This window comes from Canis aureus, chromosome 20 (genome assembly GCF_053574225.1).
Source record: "Canis aureus isolate CA01 chromosome 20, VMU_Caureus_v.1.0, whole genome shotgun sequence".
Lineage (NCBI taxonomy): Eukaryota > Metazoa > Chordata > Mammalia > Carnivora > Canidae > Canis > Canis aureus.
In genome coordinates this window covers 17,878,990-17,903,575 of record NC_135630.1, presented here as the reverse complement: position 1 = coordinate 17,903,575, position 24,586 = coordinate 17,878,990, and the positions used below count along the sequence as shown (strand labels likewise).

Here is a 24,586-nt window from a genome sequence, read left to right as displayed (position 1 = left end):
GAGAGAGAACCTTAAACAGACTCCATGCCCAGTGTGGAGCCTGATGGGTGCTCGACTTCACAACCGTGAGATCATGACCTGAGCTGAAATCAAGTCGAATGCTCAACCGATGGAGCTACTCAGGCACTCTCTCTTCATTCTATACCTCCTTACCTCCCAGTTCATTTTAATCCAGTCAGTTCTCTTCTTAAATCAAACCTCTTATAGTTATTTTATGTTCCAAGGCATTTAAGCAATTCTGTTATAATGCTAATTACTCATTTATATGTGTGTGTAAGCATACATAGCATATATGCACACACACACATACTCTTCCCCAAGTATAATGGAACTTAAAAATGGGATTGTTTTTAATTTCATAGTATTTACCACAGTGCTTTACATATAGGGTGTCAATAAACATTTGTTGATTTATGGCTACACTTCTACAGAAAACCTGGCAGTTAGAAAATTTTATTTCTTATTTGTCCAATGAACATTTATTGAGGGATCTACCACAAAACATTTTAGATAAAGGTTATTTTTGTTTATTTAGATTTATTTATGTTTTAGTTTTTTCTACAAAGGATCTGAAGTGGCTAAGAAAGGGTTATTTTTCAGTTAAGCATTTCCTTCACTCTCACTTCTGAATGAAATTTTAGGAGGTATTAAAGGATGGAGAGAAAAGTGATTTTGCCAACTCTATCCCCTGAGACCTTCCTAGAGCTTGCCTGTCAGTGCTCTGCAACTCCTTATTTCTTTGTCAGGATGTTTCACTGCAGGAATAAAGGAAAGATGCAGGAGGATGCTCCAACTCTCTAGTACCTGTGAGAAATTTTCTCTTCATTACAGAACATAATGGTGAGTTCCATATATGAATCCCTAATCATTAGTGATTTAGGATAAACGTAAGACTTTTCAGAGAGTTTCACAGTGGTATTACACTTGAAACAATTGCCAAGTAAAGCTATATAATCTCTTCACTGGAAATCTTTAAAAACAGAAACATTCTTACCTACCAGGGATGACTTAAGTGTAGCTTGCCAGAAGGTATAGAGATAGATGACATTTTGTTTCTGTATGACTTTATGGCACTTAAAGAATATTTTATTCTAATTAAAGAATTTAAATGAAGCTATACTCAATTTCCCTATATAATTTAGAGCATATTATATAATATGTTATATGGTTTAAGGTAAAATTATTATCTTCTACCTATTTTAATACAAGTGTATAAGAATGTGGAATTCCTTATATTGCTGGGAAATGCTTAGCCCATCAGTGTCCTAAACATTTTTAGTTCAGTTATATAGCTCATGTGTATGTGACATAAAATCCTAACCATGCCTACAAAATGTAATTTAAAAATAGTTGTAAAATATAATTGATTTACTGCCCTTCAGTATAAGCAAAATTTTACAGCATTATTTAGCCAAAAATAATATATATGCTGTCTCTGTTAAGAAAACATTAAATGCTTTAGCAAGCAAAATATTACAATCAACACTGATAGGTCATTTAATTCATCAATCTGAGATGAAAGTAAGTCTAGAGTAAGCACCTAAGGCAAGGGTTCCTCATCTGTGATCCACAGATAGGCTTTAGGTATACTCCTAAACACTCTGAAATTATCTGCAAGATCTTGTGTATTTGTCTGTTCTGGGAAGACGTCTATAGTTTTCCTGAAATTTTTAAGAGGTCTGAGGCCTAAGGGAGGATAAGGATTTTGTCTGGACTTTTCATTTGGAATATACAAAGTTTTCTTTTCTTTTTTTTTTAATACCTTTATGTTTTAAAGTATGAGTGTTTCAGTGTTGAATGTCTTTCTTACACAAACCACATCCATAATGTATCATCTATAATTATTTCTACTTTTGGCTCCATTAATGTGGTTCAAGCATTTAGAGGCACTTGGCAAGAAATCCAAACACAGAGTTTTCTAGATTTTTACAGTATTCCCTCTATTCCTTCAGAGTAGTTTGTCTAAACATACTGTAACAGCAAATTCTCTGAAGTATCCAATTCAGTTTTAAAAGAAGTAACTTTCTCTTTCTGTACTTACATATCACTGGTATATTTATTTATGTATTTCCGAAACAAATACAATAGGCATAACCTAGTTTGGGATCAAACATAATGACACTTGTAAAGCAAGGGACAGACGACAGACAACATTAGAATGACGTTGAATAAGGTAAGGGCATGTAGAATGCTTTGGACATTGGTTGCACAGAAATTTAGTTCACTGATTAATGTTGTTATATGATTAGGTGGACCTCAGCCAAGAGAGTTTTCTACTGTACCTTAACTTTACTATTGTACTTTATTTTTATTACTTCAAGCTTGAAAAGTAGTCATTATCCTCATCTTCTAAGTAAGGGAATTAAAGACTCAGAGAAGTTATTTAATGTTCCTAAGGTCATGCAGTGATTAAATGAAAAAATGGGGTTCATACCCAGTCTTTAATCAAAATGCTCTCTCAAATCACACTGCCTCATAATTACAAGAGATATTAGTAAAGCATATCTGTGGCATCATTTAATATCAAGACCTAAAAGGCAAAATGAAGATTCTCTAAAAAAAGAAATTTAATCCTAAGTACGTGACAAAATGGTCAGTAATTGCAAAGATTGTGATCTTAACTTTTTGTATGGCTTCAAAAGACCTGACTACTAAAAAAAGGAAATTCATCCTAAGGTTTCAAATCTCATTCAGTTAACTAAAAATACCACAGGTTGAAGCAGACAGGCCAGCTTTAGATATATTAGAGCACTCTTGGTCATAGTCCCAGATTTTTTTCCTTCCCTATCGGCACATTTCCCCTAAGTGATCTCATCTATTCCATGACTGTAAAGGAACACTAATGAGCACCTCAAATGTAACGTGTCCAAAATGTAAACTGCCTCTTATCTAGACCACCCCAAGTTTCCGCCTTCCCAGGACAAGGCCTCACCATCTACCCAGATGTTCAAGTCTAAGCTCAGGCATCATCTTTGACTCCTCCCTTGTCCTCATTCCCTATACTGAACATCATTTTTTTCTTACCTCTCTAATATATTTCATAAATGCCCACTTCTCTCCATTTCTATGGACATCATTCTGTTCTAAGCTGCTGTCATCTATTGATTGGAATACTGCAAAAATCTAAGATCTGGTCTCCCTGACTCCAGTTTTGCCCTTTCTCTAAGTCCATTTTCTACACAAGAGGTAAAGTGATCTTTTAAAGACCTAAGGGTGTTTAAAATTCTTCAATGATTTCCCACTATTTTACTTTAGTCTTTAACCTAAAATAGTCTTAAATATTTTAAAGTAAAAATATTTTACCTAAAATATCCTATAAGATTCTCATGATCTGATCCATGTCTAGTTCCTCAATCTTATACCTTCATTCTCTTTACTCACTATACTATAATTACATGGGTTTATTCCTTCTTTTTTTTTTTTAAAGATTTTATTTATTTACTCATGAAAGACACAGAGAGAGAGAGAGGCAGAGACACAGGCAGAGGGAGAAGCAGGCTCCATGCAGGGAGCCCGACGTGGGACTCGATCCCAGGTCTCCAGGATCACACTCTGGACTGAAGGCAGCTCCAAACCGCTGAGCCACCTGGGCTGCCGGTTTATTCCTTCTTAATACCAGAGCTTTGTATTTGCTATTCACCTATCTGTCCGGAATATTTTCCTGGCTTTTTTGTACAGTGGATTTATTTCTATCATTCAGGCCTCAGTTCAAATGCCAGCTTTTCTCACCACTTTTTAAAAAATTGTGTAGTTCTTTCAGCTCCCACTCCATCCCAGTTACTGTCTATTGTATCAATTCATTCGTTTTCTTCATACCATTTAAAACATCTAAGATTATCTTATTTGTTGGTTTGCTTTTTTTTGCTCGTTGTCTCTCTGCATCAGATTGAAAGCTCTGAAGGAGGAGCAGCTATATTCACAAGGCTTAAAAAGGTGCCTGGAACACACAGGGTGGTTTTTAGCCTAGGCAATTTTAGGAAACTCCACAGAATCAGTTAATTAGTACATTTCATAATAACATTTCTAATATGCTATATTTTGCCTTTTCCAAGTTTTCACTACATTTTTGCTCTCAGAAGAAAATAAATTAGATAATTCAGTGATTATGTTTTCAGAGTAGCTACCACACATTCTCAAAGTGGTATCAAAATTTGGGAGATTCCTACTAGGAAAATGAATGTGAGATAGAGCTTTATGTATAAAAGTCATTCATGGGTAGCTTATTTTAAGAAGTTATTTGAAGAATAAACTCAAAGTTACAAAGTAATATGTGAGTTTTCTTCACAACACCTAATTTTAAGTGCTGATCTTAGGAAAAGAATGAGGGACTATAAAGTTCCTCATTCAACAAATACTGAAATGAATGCCTGTCATTCCACATATTATGCTAGGTGCTAGGGAGACAAGGAGGACTAAGACCCAGTTATTGCCATAGTGAAGTTATAAAGTACTAGATACTGAGAAGCTGAAATCAAGAGTTAGATGCTTAACTAAGTCACCCAGGCGCCCCAGCACTGAGTTTTTTTAAGAAGACAAGTGACAGGGATCCCTGGGTGGCGCAGCGGTTTGGCGCCTGCCTTTGGCCCAGGGCGCGATCCTGGAGACCCAGGATCGAATCCCACGTTGGGCTCCCGGTGCATGGAGCCTGCTTCTCCCTCTGCCTATGTCTCTGCCTCTCTCTCTCTCTCTGTGTGTGACTATCATAGATAAATAAAAATTAAAAAAAAAAAAAAAAAAAGAAGACAAGTGACATGGTTAGATCTGAGTATCAGAAAATCTTGCTGATTACAGCAAGAAAAAGTAGTAAGGAAATATGACTGTGGTAAACTAGAGGGTTATAGCAGTAATCCAGATGACCAATATTGATAGCCTGAACTACTGGAGGGAAATGGCTAGATTCAAGAAATATTTAGGAGATAGAATTAGTAATAATTGATTTAGGGATATGAGGAGAAGTTCAGGATAACATCAAGCAAATCAAGGTTTGCTTGAGCAACTGGATAGATATTACCACTCATGGAATGGGAAATACAGGATGGAATAAAAACTTGGGTTATGTGTGAAATAATGGGTTTAGTTTTTAATATACTGATTTTGAGGTAACTATGGACATGCTCAGGAGAGAGTTGGAAATATAGATTATTTCAAAAAATGTCAGCACTAGATGCTGTTTTATAGTAATACTTAACTCTTTTCTGTTTGTCTCTGTCATAGAAATGGATATCATACCTAACCCGTACTGAAAGGAAGAGTTTGCACTCGAAATGTGCTTCAGTTCTTAGCTCACTGGCATACGTAACTGAAAAGTATGGTTATGAAGAGCAAAGTTTTCCCTACAATGCATGAGTTTCTTTGAAAATACCACAAATACTTTAAATAAAAAAAGAGAAGTTATGATTCCTTAAGGAATGGGAGCCTGAAAATTGGGCCAATATCTTAGGCATTATCATCTAACTATAATTGCTCAGATCATTCTGTTATTATTGAGGCAAGGTTTAAGATAAGAATAAGCCATGTATATTTTGGTTGATACAACATAGGGGAAATCCTCAATGCTTGAAATCCTTTAGTGATGACTAAAGATTAAATCACATAAGACTCTATTTTGTATTATATGAGAGAATTAAAAACAAAGGTATACTATTCGTTTCAGGAAAATGATGGATCTGCCAGCTGCAGCAAGTGCTTTCTTTGAAACTCTCTTATGACAAATTAACATAGCATGTGCCAGATGTTTTTTTCCTGTTGAATTATACTGTAATATGCTTCAGTTACTTTTAGTAATTATGCATTTTGTAATCTGCCAGTACCTGCAGCTGCCTCTCATTCCATTAAAAAAAAAAAAAACAACAGCTATGGCAGCCAAACATTACAGATATATAGCCAAGAATAATGTTTTAGAGACTGAAGAAAATTCCTTAGGCTCAAATGCTGTGTATTCATATAAATATATCAATAAAATTATACTGGATGTACAATATGTAATATATTCACCAGAAAAATATACCTATTTTTCATCAGAAAAATATTACATATTGTACATCCATTCATTCACGATTTTATTAGTCAACTATATGCCAGGTAAGACATTAGCTCATTGTCTTATAGAAGAAATAGATAAAAGTAGAAGTTATGCTACAATTCAGTAAGTGTTATAAAGAAGAATTTTTTTTTTTTTTAAAGAATGTTATGTGAGTGTAGAAAAAGGAAAGACTTGATTTGTAAGAGAATTAAAAATATCTTACAGAAAAAAATCATATTTGAGTTGAGTCTGGAAAGAAGAACATTTTTTTCAGGTGGGAAGCTGGGAAAGGACATCCTAACAAAGAAATAACATGTACAGACTACCTCTAGAATCATCCCTGATTCTTACCTTTTCCTTCATATTTCACATTCAATCCATCAGCACCTTCTATTAAATCTAAAAAAATACTCCCAACAAATTCACCTTTTTCTTTCTTCTTAGTCTAAGCCACCATTATCTCTTCATAAGAATCCTGCAGTAGCCTTTTAAATTTTTCCCCAGCTATATTACTCACTTTCATTTTCCACATAATAGCCACAGTGATCTTTAAGAAAAAAAATCAGATCAGGTAACTTTTTTCAAAACTGACCACTGTCCTTCATTCACACTTAAAACCCTTCAACGTGGCTAATAAAAACCTAGAAGATCAGGTTCTTGTCTGCAGCAGAGACAGGTCTTACCAAACACTGTTTGTTCCATATATATTTCCTAGATTCTTATGTAGTTAGATTGATTCCATATGACTAGTATGACCAATGAAGGTGAAAGGAAATGATGTGCTCACTTCAGAGCTGAGTTGGTTAAGAGCCAGCGTTCTTCTGTCCCTCTCTTTCCCTGTCTCAGTGATTTTGGGAAACCACATGTTTAAGATGGTGGAATTTTTATTAGCAGAGCCTTCCTGCAAAACCACCTGACAGGAGTAACGTGAGTAAGAAATAAATCTTTGCTATGTTAAAGTTTGTGAGACTGCAGAGTTTGTTTGCTGTGGTGGCTGGTAATACGTAATATAATACATTTCCTAAATCTGCCACTATTGACTTTATTTTGCATACCATTTCTTTTACTTCAAACATACCAAACGTATTCCTGCCTTGGGGTCTTTGCACTAACTGTTCTCTCTGCTTGGAATGCTCTTTCTCCTGATGTTTAAATGACAGGATCTTTTTTGTCTTTAGGTCTTAAGATCTATTTTCTCACAGGATCTTGTCTAGTGTTCTCCCCCATTCATCATCACAGGGACTTATTTAATTTTCTATATAGTACTTATTATTTGATTTAAACACACACACACACACACACACACGCACACACACTCTCTCTCTCTCTCTCTCTCTCAATAATTCTACTTTCCCAACAATAATCTACTATCTTCAAACAAAACAAAACAAAACAAAAAACAAGACAGGGACCTTGGGCTTTGCTGTATCGTCAGTACTTAAAGAATGATGCCATTCAATAAATATGTGATGAGTGAGTGGAGTGCAGACTAGGAGCTGTAAAAGGGCTGGCTGAGCACGTTTAGTTTATTGAAGTGGGAGTTCAGTGTGGCTGGAACACAAGAACATGAAGGACAGAGGTAGACAGGCAGATCGCTGATAAGGTGGAGAAAAGACTATAAAAAAACCCTATAGGTAACAATAAAACAAAAGTCTTTAGGTAGGCAGGGCCAGAATCATAATTGCTTTTCAGGAAGATAATTCTGACAACAGTATGAAAAGTGGACTAGAGCAGAACTGATGGCAGAGAAACCAGAGTGAAGGAGGCTGCTTTAACAGATGCGAAGAACCTGACAGGTGGCAAGGACACATATGTTACCACATGTTTACATAGATGCAAGTATTTTTTAAGGACTGATTCCTGTACCTGGAATTTCAAAGGATATGCCCAGTTTAAATCTGTCAGATACTGGCACATTACCTTATAAAAAGGATTTGCTAGTTTACACTCCCACCAATATTGTATACCTACTCTCATTTCTTCAGGTATTTGCAGACACTACATAATAACCATTTTTTTACATTTTTTATCAATTTCTGGATAAAATTACTGTTTAAATTTGCATTTCTTCAGTGAATAGTGTGTGTGAACCTGATCTGCTAAGTTTAAGGAGCTCTGTATTTCTGCTTTGGTGCGCTGCCCTGTGTTATGCCTTGTGTTATCTTTCTATTAGGTTGTTCATCTTTTTCTTAATTATGGAATTCTTCATGAATTCTGCATATTGGGCAGCCCCGGTGGTGCAGCGGTTTAGCGCCGCTTGCAGCCCGGGGTGTGATCCTGGAGACCCGGGATCAAGTCCCACGTCGGGCTCCCTGCTTCTCCCTCTGCCTGTGTCTCTGCCTCTCATTCTCTCTCTGTGTATCTATGAATAAATAAATTAAAAAAATCCCTGTATTAAAAAAAAAAGAATTCTGCATATTAATCCTTTACTTTTTTGTCAATTGTCTTTTATCTTTGTTTAGTACCTTTCTTCATATAGAATTTTAATTTTTATGGTTAAATCAATTAATATTTTTCTTTTTTGCATTCTGGATTTTTTTGACTAGAGATTTTTTCCATTCCAAGATAATAAAAATAATCTTATTTCTTCTAATACCTTCTTCATTTAGCTTGTTAATCTACCTGGAATTTACCTTATTTACAGAACACAGAATATTCTAAGTGATCTAAAATTTTTCCAACATCATTTTTTCACCGATTCAAAATGGCATATTGTCATGAACAAAATTTCTAATTTTACATGGTTTATGTTTTACTATATTCTGTCCAAATTATCTATTTCCATGTCAACACTACCATACAGCTTTCCATATTTTGATATTTGGCAGGGTAACTCTCATCTCACTGTTTTCCTTTAGACGTTTTTGATTTAGGGGGTCCCTGGGTGGCTCAGTGGTTTAGCGCTACCTTCGGCCCAGTGTGTGATCCTGGAGTCCCGGGATCAGGTTCCACATCAGGCTCCCTGCATGTAGCCTGCTTCTCCCTCTGCCTGTGTCTCTGCGTCTCTCTCTTTCTCTCTCTGTGTCTCTCATGAATAAATAAAATCTTTAGAAAAAAGTTTTTGATTTAATCTATAAAACTAACAAGGCCTCATTCAATTAAAATTACTATAGATACAGCATAGTTACAAATGTTATATATTAATAATAACTATTAAAATTATTTCCTCTTGGAAGCTCAAAATTCTATATTACATATATTTCAAGATAAAAGAGAAACTAAGAGAGAATAATTATAGATGAATTAATAAAATCTTACAAATTAATGCAAACTTCAAACTGAAAGAAGAGAGGAGCTTATATTTTTAAAAAGCTTTTATACTAGCTTTTTGAGACTAAGATGAAAAACTTCCTTCTATGGGAAAATTATTTAATTATTTTATGTTACATTTAATTATGGTTATACTTACTCATGGTAAGATCTTAAGAAATCATAGGTACCTGGTAATTATATTTAATTGTCAGTCATCAGAAGGAACAAAGGTTTCCAAGGGCAGCACAATCAGTCCAGAGGACTCTAGCATCCTAAAGGTTTTGTGGCTATGTTGCTATTTGGTTTTGCCTCTAATATTTTTCTAACTGTAATAAGTAGATGGACACATAATAAGCAAGAAAACAGCCAACTAATAAGAATTTAATTGTTATAAAGTAGCGAGGATAGAGGCAAACAGCCAAGTATTTTCAAGATTTGTTGAGTATAGACTAGCACTAAGTTTTTAAAAGGCACATTTTTAGGGAGAAAGCTTTGATGCTCCATATGGCACAATAAGGCACACTGGGAAGCAGGATGCTGGGACCTACTCTGAAAGAGCTCGTTTTTGATAGCTAGTAATAAACACGTTTTGTGTGAATGGCGGAATGTATAAATTCTTGGCATATACAGAGAAACTTTTTTTTTTTTATACAGAGAAACTCTTATAGGGAGAGTGAGATGCATCAAATGAGCCATTTGCTTAAGTACTGCTCTGTAGTTTATTTTGTAATTTACTATTAATGAAAGACCTAATAGGCTGAAGACCTGGATTTTACCATTGAATCATTCTGAAAACAATACCATTTCTAAGGGTAGCAAATGAATCCTTCCCCAAAGATACAGAAATATCATCTAGGAGTTAGCCTTGTGCACTATTGGTACAACATAGCATACCTCAAATTGCTGATGCCCGATATGGATGCTACTGTAAATATGTCCAGATCATCACATTTGTAACATATGTTTTTACTAGAATAAGCATAAATTTTAATTTTCTACTTCAAAAATTATAAGCTTATTGTAGTATCCATATAATTCTCTATTTTGACCAAGAGGTGAGATATGTCAGTGAAAATATTTTAGTAGCTACATTTCTATTGCAGAAAGATTTTTTTACTTGATTTCATATATATATTCCTCAGTGTTATTTATATCTCCAAAGAGAAGAGATACAACTTATATATATAAATCTTGCCTAAAATCTAGTGCTTTCTAAAACTAGTAATGTTTTCATAAATTAAAAATGGAATAAGCACGTGAGCTTCTCATGTAAGTCTCATGAAGTATATCATGGTTTACTCTGAATATAACAATCTCTCATCACTTGTAAAGGCAATTCCCTAAGCCCAGGGTTCACTGTTTGCTTCCTAAACATTTTACATGTAGGCATAAAGTTAATACCTTATAATTGCTATCATATAAATAAAGCCTTATAGTAATATATGGGGTTTATAGAGAAGTGGAAAGGATTGGGTCTGGGTGGGATTCGAATTCAGGTTTAATTGACTCTTGAGTTAGTGCTCTCATCTCTAATGCTGTGCTGCCTCCTTATGTGCTAAAAACATACTGTTTCTCAAGATTATTAAATACATAATCCTTTTGTGAAAGGAAATAATCTTAATGCAAAATCTTGTGAAAATATTCCTATGTTGAAAGTTAACATTTTAGTTTTGACATGTCTGGACATACTAGTACAATTTTAGTGACACAGAGACATGGAGAAAGTTTTTCTTAGTATATTCCAATGTAATTCTATTTCCAACTGTGTGGTTTAAACAATCAACATAGGAATATCAAGCAAGGTTAACTATAACCTACGAAAGCTAGATTTTCCCCTGCAAAACTTAAATATATGCAATGAAACCTTGTTAGAATATAATGCTTCCTCACATTTTTATAATTTGATAAAAATTATCATGCAACAAGAAATATTTAACTTAAGTATAATTATTCCCTTTAAAAAGATGTCTAAAGATGTATGGCTAATCTAAAAATTCAAAGCATGTAAAAAATGTAACCTATTTATTTATGATAACTGATTTACATTTAAGTAATCTTTCTCAATCTATTCAATCTACCTCAAATACCACAGAACATGGAGCTTTTAAAATTTATTCAAAACAGTGCTCTGTCTCAAAAGAAAGAGGGGTGATGGGTGGAAAAATCTATTTTTTTTTTTTTTTTTTTTGCCCCGTCTTTAATAAGAGCATTCAGAGAGAGATTCTTTCTGTAAGTACTGCGAGATTATTAAAAATAGTTACACTGAACCAGAATGGCAGAAGGAAAAGTAGTGATAATAATTAATATTCACTTGAATTTGAAAGGGTAAGATCATGATAAGAATTGAAAAGAATGCTGAAAACATCTTAAGGACATCCAAGGACTAGCAATTCAGGGACAGTAAAGCAATTAAAAAACAAAATTGAGTATATTTCTAATTTAATAGTAATATATATTTGCTTGATACTTTATAATTTGAGACATTTTGATATTTATACTTTTTCATAAATAACCCTAGAAAGCTAATGTAGCTTTTATTCTTGTAGATGATAAAACTGAGGCTTGGAAAAATTGATTTATACATAATCACACATTTGTGGGGCAGACATTGAATTTTAATTAGTGTGTTAGCTTTATACATACCCCAATGATTCTTACACTAAGATCTTAAGTCAGTCACTCATGTTTAGGAGAAAATCTTTTAGGTCTCTAAAAATTGGTACTTCAATAGCTCATTGTTTTAGGTCACTGATAAATATATGGGTCTAAGCTTATATTTTTCCATATGTGAAAGGCTATTGAAATAAGTTATGCATAAAAGATGGAGATCACTTTGGGAAACCATAGTTAGATCTCTAAGATTCTTTTTTATTTTTATTTATTTATTTTTTTAAAGATTTTATTTTTATTTATTCATGACAGACACGGAGAGAGAGAGAGAGGCAGAGACACACAGGCAGAGAGAGAAGCAGGCTCCATACAGGGAACCCAACGTGGGACTTGATCCTGGCTCTCCAGGATCATGCCCTGGGCTCAAGGCAGCGCTAAACCTGAGCCACCAGGGCTGCCCGATCTCTAAGATTCTATGTAAACTGGAGATAAAATGAACATAATGCCTTCAGTTATGTGCTGAATGGATGTTCATATTGATACGTTACTTAAGAAGCGAGAACAATTTAAGTTCTTAGCAATGACATGCAAATTGAGTTTGATATAAATTCAAATTCAATGAAATGGTAAAAGAAATAAAGAATTAACTTACTAAAAACGGAGATTAAATTGCTAAAACTGTGGTAGCTGAGTAAACTTCCATTAGTATAGGTATTTATAGTCTGATTCTCCAAGTAGAATGTAGTGTCTCTGATGGCAGGGCAATATCTGCCTTTTTTTTTTTTTTTATACTGATTTTAAAAGCTATTTTAAAAAATATTGCATAATATAAAAAAATCATAATCGTACCCATTTTTGGTGTCAAGTGATGGTATTATTCTCTTGATTTTGAAGGAAATAATTCTATTTCCTTTCTTTCCTTTTATCTAAGAGGTAAGAAAAAATCACTAAATTACTGGAAATTTGGTAGCTTTAACTTATTTAAGGTTTGGAAGGTTGTTTACCAAAACCTAGTTTTTAAGGCTGGACAGAGAAGAGGGTGAATTCTGAAACTGAAAAAAATCCTAGTTGTATTTACTGGATTCAAGGTACAACTGGAGTCAAGACACAGACTGCTTCTTGACTAGGCTAGGCAGGGCTTTGTTACCTAATGTGATCTGCTGGGCTTATCTGACTACTGTGGACCAGCACTGGTGGAAAGTCTAAAAAATTTACAATCTGGGCAGCCCAGGTGGCTCAGTGGTTTAGTGCTGCCTTTGGCCCAGGGTGTGATCCTGGAGACCCGAGTTCGAGTCCCATGTCAGGCTCCCTGTATGGAGCCTGCTTCTCCCTCTGCCTGTGTCTCTCAATCTCTCTCTCTCTCTCTGTGTCTCTCATGAATAAATAAAACCTTAAAAAAATTTACAATCCAAGATTTCATATAAGTAGGAATGTTCCTTAGAAGATTGGTTGGTTAGTTTTAAATTGCTTATTACATGAATTTTAGTTATTTCTCTCTTGAGGACAGTTAACTATTTCATGTGGCTATAATATATTAAGTATTCTATTTTTTATGGAAATTTGTTTTCAAAAAAGATTATTTTTAATTGAGAATTCAACTGGAGGCAGTATAGCAAAATGTAGATGAAATCTATGGGACAAATAAAAAGTTTGGCCTTATACTGGAGAAGGGACAGTTTATCTCATTACAGAAAGATATATGGGAAAAGATGCAATAGAAATATAAATGAATGGTTCAACCAGGAAATTAAAGAAGAATTAAAAAGATTTATGCGAACTAATGAAAATGAAAGCACAACTGTTTGCAATCTTTGGGACACAGCAAAGGAAGTCCTAGGAGGGAAGTATATTTCAATACACGCCACTCTCAAAAAATTAGAGTAATCTCAAATACACAAGTTAACCTTACACCTAAAGGAGCTGGAAAAAGAACAGCAAATAAAGCCTAAATCCAGCAGGAAAAGAGAAATAATAAAGATTAGAACAGAAATCAATGAAATAAAAACCAGAAGAACAGTAGAACAGATCAATGAAACTAGGAGCTGGTTCTTTGAAAGAATCAGATAAACTGGGATCCCTGGGTGGCGCAGCGGTTTAGCGCCTGCCTTTGGCCCAGGGCTCGATCCTGGAGACCCGGGATCGAATCCCACGTCAGGCTCCCGGTGCATGGAGCCTGCTTCTCCCTCTGCCTATGTCTCTGCCTCTCTCTCTCTCTGTGTGACTATCATAAATAAATAAAAAAATTAAAAAAAAAAAAAAAAAGAATCAGATAAACTCCTAGCTAGACTTATCAAAAAGAAAAGAGAAAGGACTCAGATTAATAAAATAATGAGAGAGAGGAGAGATCACAATCAATACCAAGGAAATAGAAATAATTTTAAGAACATATTATGAGCAATTATTGCCAACAAATTAGGCAATCTGGAAGAAGTGGATGCATTCCTAGAAACTTATAAACTACCAAAACTGGAACAGGAAGAAATAGAAAACCTGAACAGACCCATAACCAGCAAGGAGATTGAAGCAGTAATCAAAAACTTCCCCCCAAAACAAGCTTCGCAGGGTAATTCTACCAAACATTTAAAGATGAATTAATACTTATTATTTCTGCTGTTTCAAAAAATAGAAATGGAAGTAAAACTTCTAAACTTGTTCTATGAGGCCAACATTACCTTGATCCCAAAACCAGATGAAGACCCTATCAAAAGGGAGAATTACAGACCAATATCCCTGATGAACATGGATATCAAAATACTCACTAAGATACTAGCCAATGGTATCCTGTTAACAGTACCTTGATCCCAAAACCAGACGAAGACCCTATCAAAAGGGAGAATTACAGACCAGTATCCTTGATAAATATGGATATCAAAATACTCACCCAGATACTAGCCAATGGTATCCTGTTAACAGTACATTAAAAGGATTATTTACCACAACCAAGTGGGATTTATTCCTGGGATGCAAGAGTGGTTCAACATTCACAAATCAATAATGTGATAGACCATATTAATAAAAGAAAAGAGAAGAACCATATGATTCTCTCAATTGGTGCAGATAAAGTATTTGACAAAATGCAGCATCCTTTCTTGATAAAAACACTCTGCCATGTAGGGATAGAGGAAACATACCTTAGTATCATAAAAGCCACCTATGAAAAGCCCACAGCAAATATCATTCTCAATGGGGAAAAACAGAGCTTTTCCCCTAAGGTCAGGAACACAACAGGGATGTCTACTATCACCATTGCTGTTCAACATAGTACGAGAAGTCCTGGCCTCAATAACAGACAACAAAAAGGAATAAAAAGCATCCAAATTGGTAATCAAACTCTCTCTCTTTGCAGATGACGTGATACTGTATGTGAAAAACCCAAAAGACTCCACCCCCAAATTGCTAGAACTCACACAGCAATTCAGCAATGTGTCAGGATACAAAATTAAGGCACAGAAATCAGTTGCATTTCTATACACTAATAATGAAACTAAAGAAAGAGAAATCAAGGAATCGATCCCATTTACAGTTGTACCCAAAACCAAAAGATACCTAGGAATAAACCTAACCAAAGAGGTAAAGGATCTGTACTCTAAAAACTACAGGACACTTATGAAAGATATTGAGGAAGACACAAAGAGATGGAAAAACACTCCATGCTTACGGATTGGAAGAACAAATATTGTGAAAATGTCTATGCTACCCAAAGTGATCTACACACTCAGTGCACTCTCTATCAAAATACCATCGACATTTTTCAGAATTGGAACAAATAATCTTAAGATTTGAATGGAACCAGAAAAACCCCAAATAGCCAGAGGCATGTTGGGGGACAAAAAAACCAACCAGAGCTGGGAGCATCACAATGCCTAACTTTGAGCTATATTGCAAAGCTGTGATCATCAAGACAGTATGGTACTGGCACAAAAACAGACACAGATCAATGGAACAGAAAGCAGAACCCAGAAGTGGACGCTTAATTCTATGGTTCAACTAAACTTCAACAAAGCAGGAAAAAAATACTCAATGGAAAAAAGACAGTCTCTTCAATAAATGGTACTGGGAAATTAGACAGCCACATGCAGGAGAATGAAACTAGACAATTCTCTTACATCGTATACAAAAATAAACTCAAAATGGATGAAAGACCTAAATGCGAGACAGGAATCCATTAAAATCCTAGAAGAGAACTGCACAGGCAGCAACATTTTGACCTCAGCTACAGCAGCTTCTTGCATGACACATCTCTAAAGGCAAAGGAAACAAAAGCAAAAACGAACTACTGGGACTTCATCAAGATTAAAAGCTTCTGCATAGCAAAGGAAATAGTCACAAAACTAAAAGGCAACTTACAGAATGGAAGAAGATATTTGCAAATGACGTATCAGATAAAGGGCTAATATCCAAGATCTATAAAGAACTTATCAAACTCAACACCCAAAAACCCAAATAATCCAGTCAAGAAATGGGCAGATGATATGAACAGACATTTCTCCAAATACCTACCCAATGCCAACAGACACTTGAAAAAATGCTCCACATCTCTTGGCATCAGGGAAATACAAATAAAAAACACAGTGATATACCACTTTATACACTAGTTAGATGACTAAAATAAACAAGACAGGAAACAAATGTTGGCGAGGATATTGAGAATGTGGAACCCTCTTACACTGTTGGGGGGAATCCAAGCTAGTGCAGCCTCTGGAAAACAGTGTGGAGGTTCCTCAAGAAGTTAAAAATAGAGCTACCCTACAACCCAGCAATTGCTCTACTTGGTATTTAACCTAATGATACTGATGTAGTAAAACAAAGGGGTACCTGCACCTCAATGTTTATAGCAGCAATGTCCACAAGAACCAAATTGTGGAAGGAGCCGAGATGTCCTTCGACAGATAAATGGATAAAGAAGATGCAGTATATATACAATGAAATATTACTCAGTCATCAGAAAGGATAAATACCTACCATTTACATCAGTGTGGATGGAACTGGGGGTATTATGCTAAGTGAAATAAGTCAATCAGAGAAAGACCATTATCATATGGTTTCACTCATATGCGAAATACAAGAGTGCAGAGGACCCTAAGGGAAGGAGGGGAAACTGAATGGGAAAAACTCAGAGAGGGAGTCAAACTATGAGAAACTCTTAACTCTGGGAAACAAACTGGGGGTTGCTGGAGGGGAACTGGGAGGGATGGGGTAGCTCGGTGATGGGCACTAAGGAGGGTACTTGATGTAATAACACTGGGTGTTACATACAACTGATGAATTACTGAAAACTACATCTGAAACTAATGACGTACTATATGTTGGCAAATTGAATTTAAATTAAAAAAAAGAAATATAAACACAGTAGAAGTTCTCTTCTGATTGCTTCTCTTAGTGAAAGAGGAACTGAGGTTACCAAATGAAAGTGATGATGGAAAGGAGATGTGAAAGATTTGAGGAAGGACAAGAGGGTATGAAATAGGTGCCAAGGAGAACGGAATATACAGACTGACTACCTGGCAGCATAAAGATCCTTTTTGTGATCACGGATTTAGAGTGAGCTCACTAGCACAGCTGTGTGCTTTTGTCTAGCCACCATAAGCTGAACGGGTGAAGGTACAGGGAGGACAACAAAGTGGATGTAATCAGGGCTTACTCAACAAAAAGAAGAGAAAATGTCAGGAGAGTTCAGGATGATTATCCCTGCTGATTCTTTCTAAAACTAACTCTCTTCTAAACATATACCTATTCCCCTTTTCTGCTCTACCTTTCTCTTCAGCACTTATTATCTACCACATTATATATTTAATTTGTCTTGTTTACAGTCTCTATTAGAATGAAAGCTCCATGAGAGTAAGGTTTTTTGTCTGTCTAGTTCACTGTTACAGTCTTCAAAAAGAATTAAATTATTTGTGATGACAGGTAACAAGACTGATATTTTTTTGACAGCAAACTCATTCTAGGAAACTCTTTTCAATCAGTCATACATGGAGCTACTCTGCTTGCTCATAAAGTTGGACTTGCATCCAGAATTCAGGCTGAAGGGATTCTTCTTTGGTCTTGTACTACTGGTTAGCAGTACTCCTTTAAAAAAAAACACATTTCAATAATTCAACTGAATCAACTATAAACATTCTAAAGAATACCTATCAAGTGCCCAACACTATGCTATAATTTTATGTTTACATAAATAGTTATGTTCATATATACATACTCATTCAACAAATATTATGTGACAATAACTACTGATATATCGGTGTCTGTGGATATATATACATGCAGGGACCACAGAAGGTTGTGACATATGATCAATGTGTACTTGAAATTTCAAGATAAAGGAATAATGGAGAGACAGGAATCAAAAGTGGCTCCTAAATTGTCAAATTATGGAACCTGTGTATACTTTGAGTATCCTGTAAATACTGAGTAAAAGTTAACCCCAATTAAAAAAATAATATAGGAAAGTGGAATTTTTCCTTGAGAACAGAAATCCCTAACAAAGTTAAAAAAAATTCAGAACAGGAGTTCAAACATGATTGGATAAAGACACATTGTTTTGTGGAATATTTTATCCTATGAGAGTATGATCTTGATTATGAGCAGTACCAATTTAAAAAAAACTTATTTCACCAAATCCTGGTGCCTATGTCATAGACTAGGTATTCCTTTATCACTAAACAGTTTTCATAATATTTATTAGAATGGGTAGCATTTTTGAAACTTTATGAGAAGAGAAAAAAGTTTCACTTATAAGGCAGTGGTGTAATTATGGGAATTTATGTTTCTTAGTCTCTTGAATAGTGGGGACACATTATACTTTATCATGTTTCACAAAGTTCAAATGTATTTTAAAAACTAAAATTATGCATGAATGATCAAAATTGTAAGACAAATTTGTCCTAGAAAAGAAACAATAATTGAAAAAAATCAACTAGCTTTCATTCATCCATTCAATAAATACATTCTGAGTACCTATTAGGGCTAGACATTCTTCGAGGGTCTAGGGATATAGTGGGGAACACAAGAGACAAGTTACTTTATGGAGTTGATATTACTGTGGCGGAGATAACAAGATAAAAAGTGCTAAGAAATAAGTATAAAATGCAATTACTGTTAATGATGAATGCTATAAGGAAAAACAAAAGTGGATAATGGGATGTAGTAATTTCTAAGAGCGGGGCTTTGTCTTACTCATCTTTGTGTTTCTTTTTTTTTTTTTTAAAGATTTTATTTATTTATTCATGAGAGACAAGAGACATACAGAGAGAAAGAGGCAGAGACATGGGCAGAAGGAGAAGCAGGCTCCATGCAGGGAGCCCGACATGGGACTCTATCCCGGGTCTCCAGGATCACACCCCAGGCTGCAGGCATCACAAAACCACTGCGCCACCAGGGCTGCCCATCTTTGTGTTTCTATAGCATCTAGCGGAATGCTTAGAAAAAGAGTGGTCACTCAGATTTTTTTAAAAATTAAATCTGAGTTTTTAAGGTATCTGCTTTTGTTTCTGGAAGTATGTGTATAAATCTGCAAACTGAAGTATTAGATACTTTTAATTAGACACTTTAAATTCAGAACTTAATTCTGAACATAATGGAGTCAAGAAATAGCCAAGATGCAAATAATCTTGCCAAACACTTTTGAAGGTATAATAAAACTCCAAATCAGAGCAAATTTGGGTATTTTCAGGTAAGTTTACTAATACAATAAAGCAAGTATATAAAATTTTAATGTGCTTATATTCTTGTAGAGTTTATACCATTTTAATAATCTATGTGTAATTTTAATACAATGGTAATATTAAACAAAATTGACTTATTCATTACTTTTTTTCCCTGAGAACTATGGAAAAATCAAGGGTAAAGAGACCCACAAAGAAGTGGCACTGCCTTTCTCTTAAACCTGATGCAAAATATCTGCCAAGTGACAAAAGCTTTCTCTGAGTAGATTTACACTTTCTAATCACCAAAGCATACTGACTGAAGAAAAAGCTATTATGTTAGAAAATGGGATGTTAAATCTTTACAGGACATCCTCAGTTTGGGAAGTCTCTTGCTAAGCAAGAAGTATAGTTACAAATTATGCTACATTTTTCAAGATGTTTTTAAGATCTCAGCTAACATGACAGGTAATTTTTTATCTCTCATTTCAACACTGTGATATAAATAAATCAAAGTTAGGCACTTCTGTCCTATTTAAATAATGTGTCCTGGGATCCCTGGGTGGCGCAGCGGTTTGGCGCCTGCCTTTGGCCCAGGGCACGATCCTGGAGACCCGGGATCGAGTCCCACGTCGGGCTCCCTGCATGGAGCCTGCTTCTCCCTCTGCCTGTGTCTCTGCCTCTCTGTCTCTCTCTCTCTGTGTGACTATCATGAATAAATAAATAAAATCTTTAAAAAAAAATAAATAAATAAATAATGTGTCCTTATACCCCAGGCTTATGACTCCCTACTATTAGTTACTTCAAAGTATAATATAGTTGTTTTTAAATGTTGTCTTGACTCAGTTTTGAGGCCCTACACTTTCCGTTCTTGTGCAGCCAATTAAATTCACACTATCCACTTTACCTACTGGGCTCTCATAATCTGGGCCACTCTACACCTGCCTTAACTGCCCCAGGGCCAGATATCAGACAACCAGAGCCCACTGAAATCATTCAAATTAGCTAATCCTAAAATTACCTACCCTATCTCATTCCTTCCACAGAAATTACAATAAAGGGACTTGCCCAGTTTCCCCTACTCCCTTTGCCTTGTGATCAACCCTGGTGCTTCCCCCGAGTGGCCTTTTGTAGAGTGCTGTGTTTGCCCCAGGGAACTCTGATTATAAGAATCTATAAATCTCTTTCTCATGTGTTTCTCTTGATCTGAGTCTGGCCTCACTATACCTGAAAGTAATATAGTTAAAACACAAAGGTACACAACATATTTTAGTTAAGAAATAATACTAGTATCAATGCTAATGTTTATAATTAGCAGTAGTATGTTGTATAAGTGTAACATTGGTTCTAATGCCTAATTATTTTGTTGCTATAGTCCATTTCAACCTCCAGGATGCTGTAATTGATCAGAGACACATGTAAACTCTGTATAAGACAAAAATTATCTAAAGATTTTCACCCAGTTTTCACCAAGACACATCACTGTGCTAAATGAAGTGGATATATATTTTTTAAAGATTTTATTTATTTATTCACGAGAGACAGAGAGAGAGACACAGAGACACAGGCAGAGGAGAAGCAGGCTCCATGTAGGGAGCCTGATGTGGGACTTGATCCTGCGTCTCCAGGACCACACGCTGGACTGAAGATGGCGCTAAACCGCTAAGCCACTGGGGCTGCCCGTGAAGTGGATATTTTTAAAGAGTATATGCTTGGATCCAGTAAAAGTACACTAAGCCATGCAGATTAATCGATGCATGAAAAACTCTCCAACACTTTAAAAGCATTAACGAAATGAAAATATTGCAAAAAGTCCCAAGAGAATTACTGAATGGAAGTTTTTTTTTTTTTAATTTTTATTTTATTTTATTTATTTATTCATGATAGACACAGAGAGAGAGAGTGGCAGAGACACAGGCAGAGAGAGTGGCAGAGACACAGGCAGAGGGAGAAGCAGGCCCCATGCAGGGAGCCCGACGTGGAACTCAATCCCAGGACTCCAGGATCACGCCCTGGTCTGAAGGCAGGCGCTTAAACTGCTGAACCACCCAGGCTGCCCCTGAATGGAAGTTTTTAAGGAGAAAAATCAGAATATTGGAGCACCAATGCTTTTTATGCCCTGGAAGGCATTTACAATACCCCACATTTAGGATTTGGTTCTGTTACCACTCAGAGAAAAGGTTATTTTTCTTCTCCTGTTTTGGTCATAAGCAAAACAGGAGAAGAAAAAAAAAGAAACATTCCTGTGAAGTTATGGCCACAGACCAGCCATCTTACAGATTTACCTCAAAGAACAAATGTCTATGGAAGGCCAGAAAGCCTACCTTTGGTAATGTGCTCAAAACCAGAAGTACTCCAAGGCACCAAGAAGCAGCAAGGCAAAGCCTATCTATGTATAAACCCTGTAACAAAAATTTTCTGGGGCAGTTACTAACAAGCAGATAGAGAATCTAGACAGAAACAAACCAACAGAAACAAATTTGTCTGATACTGAATTTATCAGATGTAGACTTTCAAGTAATGTTTACTATTTTAAAAGAAATGCAAGGCAAACTTAGAAATGTCAGCAAGAAACAGGAGACTCTAAGAATGTAAAATGGCAGATGTGACAAAGTTAAATAGAACTTCCAGTAACAAAAAAACTCCCTAAGATAACTCAATGGACACATACAGTAGACTGAACACAAAAAGACAACTTATAAAACACTAGATTTGAAGAAACTGTCAGAGTGCAGCACAGTAGAAGAAAACAATGGAAATAAAGAGAGACATAGGAATGTAAATATAAAAGTCTAACATACCTTTGAGCAGAGTCCCAGAAGGGTGGAAGAGAGAGAATTGAGCAGGGGCTGTTTTTAAAAATCAATCTTACTAAGGTATAATTATTGAAATAAAATGTAGCCATTTTGAATATAGAGCTTGATAAAGTTTGACAAATGCATATACCCGCACAACTACAATCACAGCTAATATACAGAATATGTCCATCACCCCAAAATATTACCGTCATGACCCTGTGCAGTCATTGTCCACCACCAACCCCAGCCCTAGGTATTTATCATACTGCTGTCATTAGATTAGTCTTTTTTTTAGAATTTCATATAAATGTGATCATACATACCCTTCTTTGGCTTTTGTTTCATCTCACTTTTGACAATCATCCATATTACATTTAGCAGTGGTTTGTCCCTTTTCATTGCTATGTGTTTATCCACACAACTCTTAATAGCCATTTGGGTTGTTTCCCATTTTTGGCTATTATAAATAAAGTACTTACAAATATTTGTGCACAAGTTTTTTTTTTTGTGTGTGTGAATCTGTTTTAATTTCTTTAGGGTAAATAACTATGAGTACAACTGCATGGTTTCTATCATTATTGAACTGTAAGATTTATTTTTAATAGTCCCCAATTTCCTTACCTCTTGGTATTCAGAGCCCCACACTCAAGCAGGGCAGAAGGGGCTAGGGCTACACCTAATGACTTGCTTTTACTTAACAGAAAAAGGTTAAAGTGATGGGATGTCACTTCAAGATTAGGTTAAGAACAACCACAACTTTTGTTTTGCTTTCCTCTCTCTCCTCCTCTCCCTTTTTCTACCTCTTTTTCTCTCACTTCTTACTCTGAAGGAAGCAAGCTGCCACGTTGTGAATACACACATAAAGTGGCTCGTGAGGCAAGGAACTGACATCTGCCAACAATAGTTAACATCTGAGGCCTGTCACAGCTTTAGTGTGAACTTGGGAGTGAATCCTCCCTCTTGGAGCCTTGAGATGATTGCAGTTTCATGACAGATCCTGGGTCAGAGGCATTCTGGTTCAGACATGCCTGAATTCCTGACCCACAGAAACTGTGAAATAATAAATGTTGTTTTAAGCCACTAAGTTTTGGAGCAATTTGTTATATAGTAATAGATAACTGATATAAAGATTTTTAAATCAAATATGAAAATTTTTGGGCCATTATTTCTCAAAATACCCCTAACTCCCACCCTCACCCTCACCCTCCTTTATACTGCTTGATATTGTCTCTCTGGTCATTGAGGCTCTCTGATCTTTCCTCACTATGCTTCATTTTTGGATAGCTTTTTTTTTCTTTTCTGTCTTCAAGTTCTCTGATTTGTTCTTCTGCAGTGCATAATTTGTTGTTAATCCCATCCAGTACATTAAAGAATTTCCAGTATTATAATTTGCATGCCCAAATTTCCATTTGGCTCCTTTTTGTATACTCCATTTCTTTTCTCATCATCTTTATGTGTTCCTTTAAATCACTGAGTATATTTAAAATTGCTAAAGTTCTTGTCTATTAATTGTGCCACTTCTGTCATTTCTAAATGTGTTTCCATGTACTGCTTTTTCTTCCTGGCTTTGGGTACCAGTTTTGCTTACCTAGTAATAAAAGTGTTGGATTTGTTCTTGCAGGCAGTTAAAATACTTGAGAACATGCTAGATTATTTTGAGGCGTGGTTTTAAGTCTTCTCAAAGTGAATTTAGAATACTTTTTGTTCTGGCTGGTTTAATTCTACTAATAAGGTGAAGTGATTCTGGAATCTAAACTTCATGCACTATGTATTCAACAGGGATTCTCCACCTCACAGCCCTCTGTGAACTCTTTATGTTTTTCAGCTTACAGCCTCCTTGTCATTGTCTGCATGGTTTCTTTGAGTTTTATTCTATGTATGAGTGAGAAACACACTCAAAGGGACTATGCAGATTTCTGAAGCTCTTTCTCTGTGTAGTTCCAACTTCTCTGGTTCTCTGCCTTGCAAATTTCAGTTACTGAGTCATCAGACCTGGCAGTGGCTTAGATTACCTTCTTTGGCTCATGGTCCTGAAAGTACCTTTCGGCAGAAATCCAAGGTGATTCTAGATTTGATCTTGTTTCTTTTCTTTCATGGATCAGAAAAACAGTTGTTTCAACTATTTTGTCCAGTTTGCTAGTTGTTTCTGGTCCAGCACCAGTTTCTCCACAGCAGGGAGCAGAGATTCCCAGAGCTCATATCTGAACAGTTGACATCTGGCAATTGTCTGAACTAATGCTAATCTATACTACCAAAAGGCA

The 24,586-nt window shown here is 35.6% G+C and overlaps 1 protein-coding gene and 1 long non-coding RNA gene across 7 annotated transcripts in view; one reads left to right on the top strand and one right to left on the bottom strand.

Annotated features, from left to right (window-relative positions):
- Nucleotides 1-24,586, bottom strand: part of SCLT1 (sodium channel and clathrin linker 1) — a 176,000-nt gene that overhangs the window by 10,641 nt on the left and 140,773 nt on the right. The gene's annotated exons all lie outside the window — the stretch shown is intronic.
- LOC144291499 (uncharacterized) overlaps nt 3,046-24,586 on the top strand; it is a 45,143-nt gene continuing 23,602 nt past the window's right edge. For 3 of the 4 annotated variants that reach the window (XR_013358796.1, XR_013358794.1, XR_013358793.1), the window contains exon 1: nt 3,046-3,186. This is a non-coding gene — a long non-coding RNA (uncharacterized LOC144291499). The remainder of the gene's footprint in view (nt 3,187-24,586) is intronic. The other variant, XR_013358792.1, reaches the window with a different exon arrangement.